A 12,189-nucleotide genomic window follows, 5' to 3' on the forward strand; every position below is an offset into this window, starting at 1 on the left:
TCTGAGAGAAGATGACAGAAAATGGCAAGAGTTAGCAAGTGAAAAATCAAATGGGGGCAGGGAGCAGGGCTGGGGTGGGGACATTGGAAATGAGGAAAAGAAAAACCTTCTTTGTGGCCCAAATGGGTGTAAGAGGTTGAAAGAGCCTCTTGGGCAGGAGACATTGGAATGACAAGTTTCTCCTCAAATCTGAAGGGCAGTGAGTTGATGGCTTAGAGGGTCCCTGAGAACCTCCACATGAGAAGGCAAGTGAGCGGGTGGGGTCAGGGCTTGGGAGAGAGGAGCAGAAGCCCTTGCTGCTGGTGTGGGCAGACCTGGAAGGCCAGTGAGTCCTGTAGCCAATAGCAATAGACAATTTTGTGGCCACTAAAACACTGAAGACAGACAAGGGTGGGGAAAGAAAGGTCCCAATGATCCATGTCCAGAGTGCACTTTTTTTTTTTTTAATTTTTTATTGTTGGTTGTTCAAAACATTACATAGATCTTGATATATCATATTTCACACTTTGATTCAAGTGGATTATGAACTCCCATTTTTACCCCATATACAGATTGCAGAATCACATCAGTTACACATCCATTGATTTACATATTGCCATACTAGTGTCTATTGTATTCTTCTGCCTTTCCTATCCTCTACTATCCCCCCTCCCCTCCCCTCCCCTCCCCTCTTCTCTCTCTACCCCATCTACTGTCATTCATTTCTCCCCCTTGTATTATTTTCCCCTTTCCCCTCACTTCCTCTTGTATGAAATTTTGTATAACCCTGAGGGTCTCCTTCCATTTCCATGCAATTTCCCTTCTCTCTCCCTTTCCCTCCCACCTCTCATCCCTGTTTAATGTTAATCTTCTTCTCCTGCTCTTCGTCCCTACTCTGTTCTTAGTTACTCTCCTTATATCAAAGAAGACATTTGGCATTTGTTTTTTAGGGATTGGCTACCTTCACTTAGCATAATCTGCTCTAATGCCATCCATTTCCCTGCAAATTCTATGATTTTGTCATTTTTTAATGCAGAGTAATACTCCGTTGTGTATAAATGCCACATTTTTTTTATCCATTCATCTATTGAAGGGCATCTAGGTTGGTTCCACAGTCTTGCTATTGTGAATTGTGCTGCTATGAACATCGATGTAGCAGTGTCCCTGTAGCATGCTCTTTTTAGGTCTTTAGGGAATAGACCTAGAAGGGGAATAGCTGGAAAATAGAAAAAGAGGGAGAACTTCCAAATTCATTCTACGAGGCCAACATCACCCTGATTCCTAAACCAGACAAAGACACTTCAAAGAAAGAAAACTACAGACCAATATCTCTAATGAACCCAGAGTGCACTTTTTAACCCTAAAATTCCAATCTTCCCCTCCACACGTTCCCACAGCCAACAGCTTCTGCGTGCTGAAGACCCAGACGTGGCACCCAACTCTTGTTTTGGAGAAGTCTCCTTCTGAATGCACTGGTTTCCACATCCTTCTAGAAGAATTAGCCAGGTTTTTAATTGCCTCAGACAATTCCAGGCAGTGATAGAAAAAAAAAAAAAAAGATAGGCATCTTTTCAGAATGGAAAGCTCTTTCTTGAAATCACAAAGAATGATTCCCACCCCCACCCCCCACTGCAAGTTCCTTATCTCAAGAGAAAAGAAAAAGCTGAATGAAGTGAGTTTAAAAGAAAAAGAGGTCCCTGTGAAACACGGGGGTTGTGACACACCAATGTTTTCAGCCAATGAAAAATGTGATCCGTGCCAGGTTTGTGTGGTGCTCAGCCTAAGTGGCTGCAAATTAATTGAAAAACATCCCGGATAACCTGCCTTACAGTGAGCACATGAGGTCGCTTTGGAACAAAGGCAGGGAGAGTGCTTTTGTTTGGTTGCAGGTGCGGGTGACCTTGCAAGAAGCACACCATAAATTGCTGAAATTGTGGGATGATAAGCCAGGTTGATAGATTTCTGTCACTCTCCCTCAGTAACAAATGGGCTCAGCTTCCTCAAGTCTACCGAGGCACATACATCAAGAAGCACATCATTGCACCCGAGCTTCTGAGACAAAATGAGTTTCTCTGCGCATTTACAAACATCCAGAAGAGGTATCCCCATTGTGCCTGTCCATAAGAATTCACTTTTCTACTTCATTTTTGTGCTTTTCTGGGTGTTTTATCTTGCTTCTCTTCTGTTTGTGCACAGACATGGCTTTGGACAATGGTGTCTGGGGATGATTAGGAACCAAGTGAGTGTAGGGGGAAAAAAAAACCCTCAATAAGAGACCTAAATCCACTTCCTTGTTTCTCAGACCAGGTAGGAGCAATGAAGGGGTCAGGAAGAGGGGCAGTGGATGCTCACAGCTCACTTTGTACAAACAGACCAGTCAGACCAAAGGAGTCCTGTGCAGAATGGGGCTGCTCCACATTAAACAGCATCAAGGGGCCGAGGCAGCTCTAGGTGCTGCCAAGGTAAAAGCCACCTTAGAAACTAGACCACCTATTCTATCCTTTCTTGGCCTTTATGTGTGTGTGGTCCTAGGGACTGAACCCAGGGCCTTGCACGTGCTGGGCAAACACTCTACCTCTGAGCTACACCCCAACCTCTCATACTGTACTTTCTTCAGGGAACATGTTGGGGTTCCCCCCTCCTTTTTCACCTAGGAAATAGCCCATTGCAGCATAGCCACCCTTCTGCTATGGTTCAAGATAGTGAGAAGAAAACTCAACAGTGCACAAGTTATTCTGTTCAAAATCCAAGCGTTACAATTTGTGGGAACACGCCGACAAAGAATTCCTAGGAACTGAGCACCCAGTGTAGTACAGGATTCAAGAGAGTCGATTTTGGGATCTGAAGAGCCTATACACGAATCCTAGCTCTGCTGTGTCTCCTGGAGCCTGTTGTTTGCCTTCCCTAAGCCTCAGTTTCCCTGGGTATCAAAAGGAAATACCAGCATTAAAATGAGGACTAGGGAGAGGGTAGAGGAAAATATCCTAGCACACTGTATAATGAGATCCCAAAAAACTGGTAGTTTCCATCCACAAAGGAGCATTTCAGTATGTAGACATGCTTCTAGATGTATCTACCGTGTCACACGGGAAAGCATCGGAGAAGAGTTTAAAAAGCATCAATTCAGCAAACAGAATATATATATATATATATATATATATATATATATATATATATATAGACTCAGGAGTCAAACAGGCTCCACATTAGCTCTGTGGCCTTCAGAAAGTGGCTGGATCTCCCTTTTCGTATCTATAGTAGAGAGAATATTCCTTCTTCATAGAGACATTGTAAAGAGTCGCTACAGTTTATAAACATAAATAAGCAAACGCTGGGCACACAGTGGGCACATAATGTATATTTGTTCCCTTCCTGCTTTCCCACTGAATCACAGTAACAATGAAGAAGCCCATGAAAAGTGTCTTCCCACATTAATACTATAAATTGCATCTACAGTATTCTCTACAGCTTTAAGCTGTATTTTACTCAGTGAAATGTTTAGTTAGATTCAATAGAACATATATATAGAGAATTTTACTTAAGGGAAATAGCGTGGTCATAGAGACTGAAAATCCCCAAGTCTAAAGGGGGGATGGCAGTTGGAAACCTAGGAAGAGCCAATTTTCAAATCCAAAGGCCATCGGGTTGAATATCCAGCAAGAGCTGATTTGCAGTTAAAGTCTGAAAGCCATCTGCCCCCAAATCCCTCTTCTTCAGGGAGTTCTGTGGTTTGTTCTGTTGGGGCCTTCTACTGTTTAGTTGAGGCCCATCTACATTATAGAGAACAATCTGCTATAGTCATCGTCAAAGTCCACCAATTTAAATGTAGATAAAACTTTTTTTTTCCTGTTTGAATGCAGCAAATTGTAAACAAAACAAAACTTTTTAAAAAACTTACAGAGGGCTGGGGTTGTGATTCAGTGGTAAAGAGCATGCCTCACATGTGTGAGACCCTGGGTTCAATTCTCAGCACCACATATAAATAAATGAATAAAATAAAGGTCCATCAACAATATGTGTGTGTGTGTCCTTCCAGAAACATCCAGAGTAATGTTTGACTAATATCTAGGCACTATAAGGCAGCCAAGTTGCCACATAAAATTAACTACCACATGCATCTTATGTAATTTTAAAGACACGCCTTTGAAAACAGTGCAACTGACTCATTAAATCAGATGTAAGAAATGGAATTCTTGATGGGGAAATTATTTTCCTCATTTAGTCCTGGGTCCTTGGGGTTGGGTGGGGCACAGGATGCAAGATAGCAATGAGACATCCTGGTTGTTGTAACACACGCTTTCAGCTTTTGATCCTTTGGTCAAAGATGAATGTCTCTATCACTAAAGCAAAGTGTCCATCATTGACTTTGCTACAGTAGTTCACGCTTGTTACTGCCCTTTCAACATGATTCCTAAAACAAAGGCTAAGTGAGAGCCCATGTTATCTGATTGAAGCTTAAAGATACAGAGGAAGTCTAATCTTCATGTGACACGGCATGTTCCTCTAAATATGGAAAATGGAATGTGTGACATTTTCTGGTGTATTTCCTGCACTGTATACCACCTTTCACATGCACCAATTGCTTTGGAACTGGCGATAAAATAGCTATGTGAGTTGTTTCTAAAGGCTGTATACTGAAACACCTTCCTAAATGCTCTGCTTAATTTTTTTTCCCACATTGTAATTCATTGTTGGCCTTTTCTACAGTGAATTGTTGGAATTAACCAATAAATCAGCAGGAAAAGACATGCCAATTTCCTTCCCAGTTGATAAATTACACTGTGGGCTTGGCGTAGTGTGTTTTATTGTGTGTGTGTGTGCATGTGTGTGTGTGTGTGCACGCACGCACGCTCACGTGTGGTGTATCCCCCCACCAAATTCACATTTCAAGAAATACTGAGATCTTGAGGCTTCTTATTACTTGCCAATTTTAATGGAAAATATAAATACAGTATTATATTTCTATCATGCTTTATAAAAATCTACTCTACCAACCAATAGATGGAAGCTATTAATAATTGGCAAACTTTATTATTCCAGATTTGCTCATAATTCTTATACCCAGTTTGGTTTTGTTCATTAGGTTTTCTTCTATCTCTCAGGTCTCGATTTTCTTAATTATTGACATGCTCATTCTATATTTAAATAGGAATGTTTTCCATTAAAATACCAACAGTAACTCCTATTGATGTTATAATATTATTGCTTTGACAAAATATTCATGTGGTAAAAAATGATAAAAGTTCCTGTAGGGTGCAGAATCTTTAATTTATTCTTGTGAAATGTAAGAAATAGAACTTATGCCCAACAAACTTACCATTAAGGCATCGAGACAAATATAATATAACTTTGCTGGTCAGTGATAATGATAGAGGTGGTTTAGTGTCCTTTAAGGAAGCCACTATACTATCTGGGTGTACCCTGTGTGTCCTTTAGATTTATTTCATTAGTATCCAGCAGTAAGGGCCCAGAGGCCATCGAGACCACTATCTACGTGGTCCATCCCGCCTCTCTGAGCTAGAATGTCTCCTTGCTTGCTCCTTTAGCATGGACAGATCAAGTTCATCATTCACCAAATAAAGACACAAATATTTCAATAATTTTTTTATAAGGATTGATTGCAGAGTGACAGACACAGTGTCATGGAGGAGGATTCTGGAGGTGTATATTCTTTGTATTACAAAGAAAATAGCAACAAAAGCCTTAGAGGGGACCTTGGGAAAGAAAGGTAAAGGGGAAAAAGAAAAAGCAGTTAACAAAATCTAAGACAATCAAGAGAAGGTCGTTAGAGAGCAGGACGGACAAGCATGGAAGCCAAAGGAAGTTAATGTTCATGAAAGTTTTATGATACAGTCTGCAAGAGCAAATAGAGTCTAGGACAAGATAAACTAAAATGTTCTTCTCTGAAAGTGTTTTTAAAATAGTATGCCCCGTGCTTTGTCACCATTCAGTACTGGCATGTTAATACCAGGTCCAGTCCTCTTAAATAATTCAGTCTCCTGACAAGGAGAAAAAAATATGTGAGAGAGAACTAACTGGCTTAGTAGGAAAATCACATGAGAAGGAAAATCTTGGAGTTGAATTGAATGGATGAGACACCAGTGTAACATAACAAAACAAAAACAAATGCACCAACAGAAAAAAGGTGTCATCAATGAGGGGGATTAAAGTGATACATGAGTTTATTAAATCTGGATTGTTATGGCCTATTATAGGTGAAACTCTTTAGAAAGGATTTGGTCAACTGGAACGTGTCCAAATAAAAGCAACCGAAAACACTAGGATGTCTGGAAACGGTATTAACGGAGGAGCAGTTCAAGAAACAAAAGATGTTGCTTAGACCTGAGAATCAGTAGAAGTCTCAGAGGAAACAGAACGTGGCTCACCTGACTCGGGGGATTTTAATGGAGTGTCCGCTCCCGGAGGCATGGACAGGGTTAGGGAGTCATGCAAGAAGGACTGCCAAAGCCGAACTGTAGTCACACAAGGATATAACCATAGCCAAAAACGAAGATATGAGCAAAAAGCAAGAAAGAAATCCCCAACTTTTCTTCCCCTCTTATTTTTCATGTTCTTCTTGGTCCTTTCCATTGACCAAACCCAAATGAGAAGCAGGTGGTAAGACAGCCCCGAATTGCCCTCTGTGGGGTCCCTCTTCCTGGGACATACTGAGGCATACAAGTCAGAGAATGGATTTTGGACAGTGAGCAGGAAGGGTACCCAGTAGAGATAACCCAGCACAATCTGGAAGACCACAGACTCCAAATATTTGTAGGGCTGACCTATGGGACAATAGTAATCACAGGGGGCAGTATGTTGGATCCATGCAGTGAAGAACATTCTAATGATTCAACCTACCTGACAGTGGAAGGACTACCATACAAATGAGTCAGCACCCTGTTCTTAGGAGTTTATCAGTAGTTGGAGGATTATCCATTAGTGAAGTTTTCGATGAAATTTCTGCTCAGGATTCTTCAAATCCAAAGATACATTTTTCATAGAACTTCACTATCTCCATCTTTCTTCTAAGATTATCCTAAGGTTTCATTAGATATTACAATCACCTGTTTTTTGTTGTTTGTTTGTTTTTTCCTACTTGACTATGTAGGTTTGTTTGTTTGTTATTTGTTTGGTACTGGGAATTGAACCCAGGAGTACTTTACCACTGAGCTACATTCCCAGTCTTTTCACAGTTGCCCGGGCTGGTCTTGAACTCTCAAGCCTCCTGTCTCAGCCTCCTGTGTTGCTGGGATTACAGGTATGTGCAACACCACGCTCAGTTTGGGGGCATTTTTTGATAGCTAAGTGGGAATTATTGATATTTCATATTGAAACTTTATTTAAATATTGTGGATCTCCTTCTGGAACACTCCATGGTGTTTGAAGGCCTTCCACCTTTGCTCAGTACATATTAAAGGCAAGTTTTTTCAAAACCTACTGTCAAGAGAGCTGCACCAATTTTCCTCATTGTGACATGTTTGTTAGATTAAAACATCTGACTTCTCATTTCACCTCCAGAAAATGCCTTCAGCCAATGCAATATTAAAAGACAATAGCCAACACAGTTTTACAGCAAAAGTGTAGGAATCAGAAGTAAAGGAGGCATGTCTCCCATGCTGGATCTGCTGCTAATTGGCTTTCTTAATTTGTTCAAATCACTAGTTCTCTGGGACTCAAATAGTGAGAGGATTGAATTTGTAAGTGCTGAAGGAACAAGGTTAAAGTTCAGGGTTCCAATTCCAGACTTTAGCAGGAGTTCCCTTTCCTATTTTCCAAACCTCATCTTATTTGACTCCTCTTCACTTAGAGTTGGCTAAAATAAGACAATAAAAACATTACTCTGTTTATTAGCCTTGTATTATCCATGATAATCCACTCCTGTTTTAGTTAGTATTTTCCCCACTGTGACTCAAAGACTCAACCAGCACAATTGTAAAGGAGGAAAAATTTATTGGAGTGCTCACGATTTCAGCAGTCTCAATCCATAGACAGTTAGCTTTATTGCTCAGGGCTCCAGGTATGACAGAACAACGTGGCAGAAGAGTATGGTGGAGGGAAACGGCTGACATGATGATCAGAAAGCAGAGAGACTCCACTTGCCAGATTCAAAATATATACACTAAAGTCATACTCCCAATGACGCTCCTCTTCCAGCCACACTCCAGATGCCTTCATTTACCACTCAGTTAATGCCATCAGGGGATTAATTCACAGACTGGGTTAAACCTCTTACAATCCAATCATTTCCCCTCTGAACCTTCTCCCAATTGTCTTGCATGTGAGGGGGACCTCTCACATCCAAACCATAGCAACTCCTCAGTTTCCACATGGGGGGTAATAGAAACTCCCTTTGTACCTCCGTAAACTCAATCTATGACTAGAGATTATTATTGAGATTTTATTTTTAGTTTGCAAACACTTTCCTTCTTAGCACAAAGAAATTGATCAAGGCAGCATATTGCCGACAGTATAGTACCAAGTATACGATCACTCTTCTACTTACCCTCAACCACAAAAAGGACCTGTGTAACTTTTAAATCAAAACCTTAGTTTTGAATCTGTACCATGACTATGTCCTCCACTCCAAAAACCTCACCAAAAATATGTTCAGATTTCCACAAAGCATAGCAACTTCTTTTGTTGAACTGAAGGTCAGTCTTTTCGCAAACCATGTCCATCTTGGACATCCAATGGCACAATGAAGACAAAGCAATAAAAAAAAAAAAAGACTCAAATAAGCGATGGAGGGAGAATGTTTAAGAGAGAGGAAATGTCAAATTACAGTCACTACACATTGAATAAGATGCATTCCATGCTTTCATAATTATGTCAAATTGATTCTACTGTCATGTATAACGAAAAAGAACTAATAAAATAAAAAATAAAAAAAGAGACCCAGGGTTACTTCGAGAAGTCTCAGTAAAGGGCACATCCCTTCTCCTGACAATCTCTAAACACTGGGGACTCTAGCTCAGGCAGGCAGTCATTTTGGGATGTTAGTTTATTCGTATTTTCAATCTAGCTCCATTAAACAGTTGGGTGCACATTTCGGGTCCTTGATGGCCATCCGGGAGGTAATCTAATAAATCACACCCGTGAACTTAATTCATGTTTATAATATTCTTCAGAATCTAAAGGAGTTGGATGCTAAATTAGAAAGTGTAACTATTATTATTGTGTGTGTGTGTGTTTTTTTTTTCCTATTGAACCCAGTCCTCTCTTACAAGGTATTGATGGTTGTGAGACTCTGAGATTCATTAATTTTAGCTGACTCTTAGGAGGACTTTTTGAGACTGTGCAAATGATCCTGGGAACACCTCATTTTAATTTCTGTACAGTACATTATCTTTACTCATTAAAAAATTATCACAGTGATGAATTCTGCTTAATTTAAATCGACTACTTTGAGGGGGGAGGCAATTAAAGTTAAGAATATTTAAAAGGATTGGGGGAACATTATTTCAGTGGGAAAATAAAATGGCACCTTGACAACTCACACAATGAGGTTCTTGTTTTCTCTGACCAGAGAAGGTTCCCTTGGAAGCCAAGTTGGTGAACTTGTGCTGTATGGAAAAGGCATTGAACAAACTGTTTGAAAATAATCAAAATGAAATGTTTGCCCAAGTAGGAAAAAAAATACACAATGACTCAAATTGATAAATCAAGCAAAAATAGGAATAGGTACTATTGTTTAGAGAGAAGAAAATATCTCTAACATAAGATATGGGGTGACCAGTTCATCTTGGACTGTCTGGTTTTACTTTCTTTTTTTATTTTTATGTTTTGACTTAGTTCTTTTTTAAATTAATCTTTATTGGTATGTTATAATTTTACATAATAGTGGGACTCATTGTGACATATTCTTACATGCACATAACAAAATATGGTCCTGTTTTCTCCAGGACCTCCCCTCCTACTTCCCCTGGTCCCCTTCAGTCCTCCACTGGGATCTCTTCTAATTTCATGAGATCACCCCCAATTTCCCCTTTTCTCTCTCAAGCATCCACATACGAGAAGAGAGACATGGATCTGTACTTTCTCAATGGCTTATTTCCTTGACATGGTACTTTAAGTTCCATCCACTTTGCTACAAATGACATATTCTGTTCTTCTTTACAGATGAATAAAGCTCCATTGTGTACATACACCACATTTTCTTTATCCATTCATCTGTTGATGGACACCCAGACTGAGTCCATAATTTGGCTTTTGTGAATTGTGCTGCTATAAAGATGGGTATGCATGTATCACTGTAGTATGCTGATTTAAATTCTCTTGGATAAACACAGAGGAGTAGTATAACTGAATGGTCCCCAGTATGGTGGTTCCATTCTTGGTCTTTTGAGAAACCTTATATACTCTCTGGTTTTAGCACTGAAATTCCCTTGTCTCAGGAATCCTTCCATTCTGGGAAAACAGGGGCAAGTGGTCACTTTAGAAATAGATACAGCGTTGAAAAAAAAATGGCTTTTCAAAGGGTGAACATAGAGGTGGGGAAGAACATCTTTATAAGATGTTTTGGGCTTTGGTTTAAAATGCAGAACTTCTCTGTGTTTTAGTAGAGTAGTATAATGGGATGGTGACTGTAAGAAAGAGGAACAGCAGTGTGTGAATGGATATAGAAGAAAGGCACAGAAAGTTGAACGCTATTTTGTAGGGTTTAAAGGAATAAAGGAGTGATTACCACATTCTATAGGGTTTTTTGTTTTGTTTTGTTTTTAAACCAATTTTGTTGGCATTAAAATTAGAGGCATTTTAAATTTGAATAATGGCTTATGTACCAAAATTCAGAAATTAAGTTTGGCAAAAATAGGAATAGTTTTCCAGTAATTACATATCAGAAGGGAGAAACCAATTTCAGGAAACATAGACAAAACTCGTGTTTACGATGATTGTGCCACAGGTTTAAACTTTAGTAGTTTACATCTTCACTTTGATATTTAAGAACTGTTTCTTGAAAAAAATCTCAGTACCTTGTGCAAATAAATCAGTCTTCCATGTGCCTTAGCACACACTTAAAATTTCTCCACTATATATATACAAAACAACTACTATATTAGCAGGTTAAAAGACATACTTTCATAACAAAACTATAATGTACCTCTCAAGTATGAACAATATACACTTAATACATGGTATACAGTATTTACAAAATATAAAATATAATACAACCAGTTTCTATGTAACTTTTTAAGTTCCTATAGGAGTTGTTACTCTTCCTTTCTCATTCTTCTTAAATTCTATCTTATCTCTTTTCTAGTCATCTATTGTTTTTAACTTCAATTAACAAAGTTTTTTGAGTTCTTCCCCACTACTTATTTTTTTTTTTGCCACTTAAGCCAGATTTCTAACTTGAGTCTCTCAAATGGTTTTTGGAAGGTAGAAATCTTAGCATTCCTCATTTGATTTGGGCTAGGTTTGCCATATAAAAATGCAAGGTGCTCCGTTAAATTTGAATTTCAGACAAAGAATAATTACTTAGTATAAATATGCTACAAACATTGTCTCAAATACTGACTTCATGGTACATTTTTTTTAAAGTTTTGATTATAAACCTGAATTTTAAATTTAATTGGGCATCAGGTGATCTTATTTGCTAAGTCTGACAATCTTAAATTCATGTGTCTCTTCTCTCCTCCACACCCAAAATTATACAGTAAGGGGAAAGGAATGGGGACTGGAATTAAGAAGGGCTAAGTTTATTATTTGAGTTTGTTATTTAACTTCCCCTGGACCTAAGTTTTCACAATTGCAAAATGAGGATGCAGATCCAAATGTTCTCTCCAGACTTAACCTCCAACTCTAAAATTTGTAAATTAAATTCACCTTGCTTAAGAATGTCCCAAAGATGCCTCTTGAACCACTGGAGAGCTGTTGAGCTGATCTGGCCTCTTTCATAAGAGTGGTAGTGGAGGGTGGGGCTGGTTTTTACCCAGTGTCCTGTCTGTGGCCAGATTCTCTGAGGTGACAGAGAGATTCCTGAGAGGATAAGAGTGCAGATCACATTTTATGACTGTTGTGGAATTTGGCACCAAGAGAATCTGAACTAGACTTAGAAGGTCAGCAGCATTTCCCTTGGTGTCTGTGTGTGGAGGAAAGACACATCGAGTATTCCATGGCCGTGTCAGCCATGAGTTATGTTCGGTACATCGTGTTTACTTCCAGAGACACGCACCCAGCTTCCGTGGCCCAACAGAGGTGACCCGCCCT

Source organism: Marmota flaviventris, chromosome 9, assembly GCF_047511675.1.
Source record: "Marmota flaviventris isolate mMarFla1 chromosome 9, mMarFla1.hap1, whole genome shotgun sequence".
Lineage (NCBI taxonomy): Eukaryota > Metazoa > Chordata > Mammalia > Rodentia > Sciuridae > Marmota > Marmota flaviventris.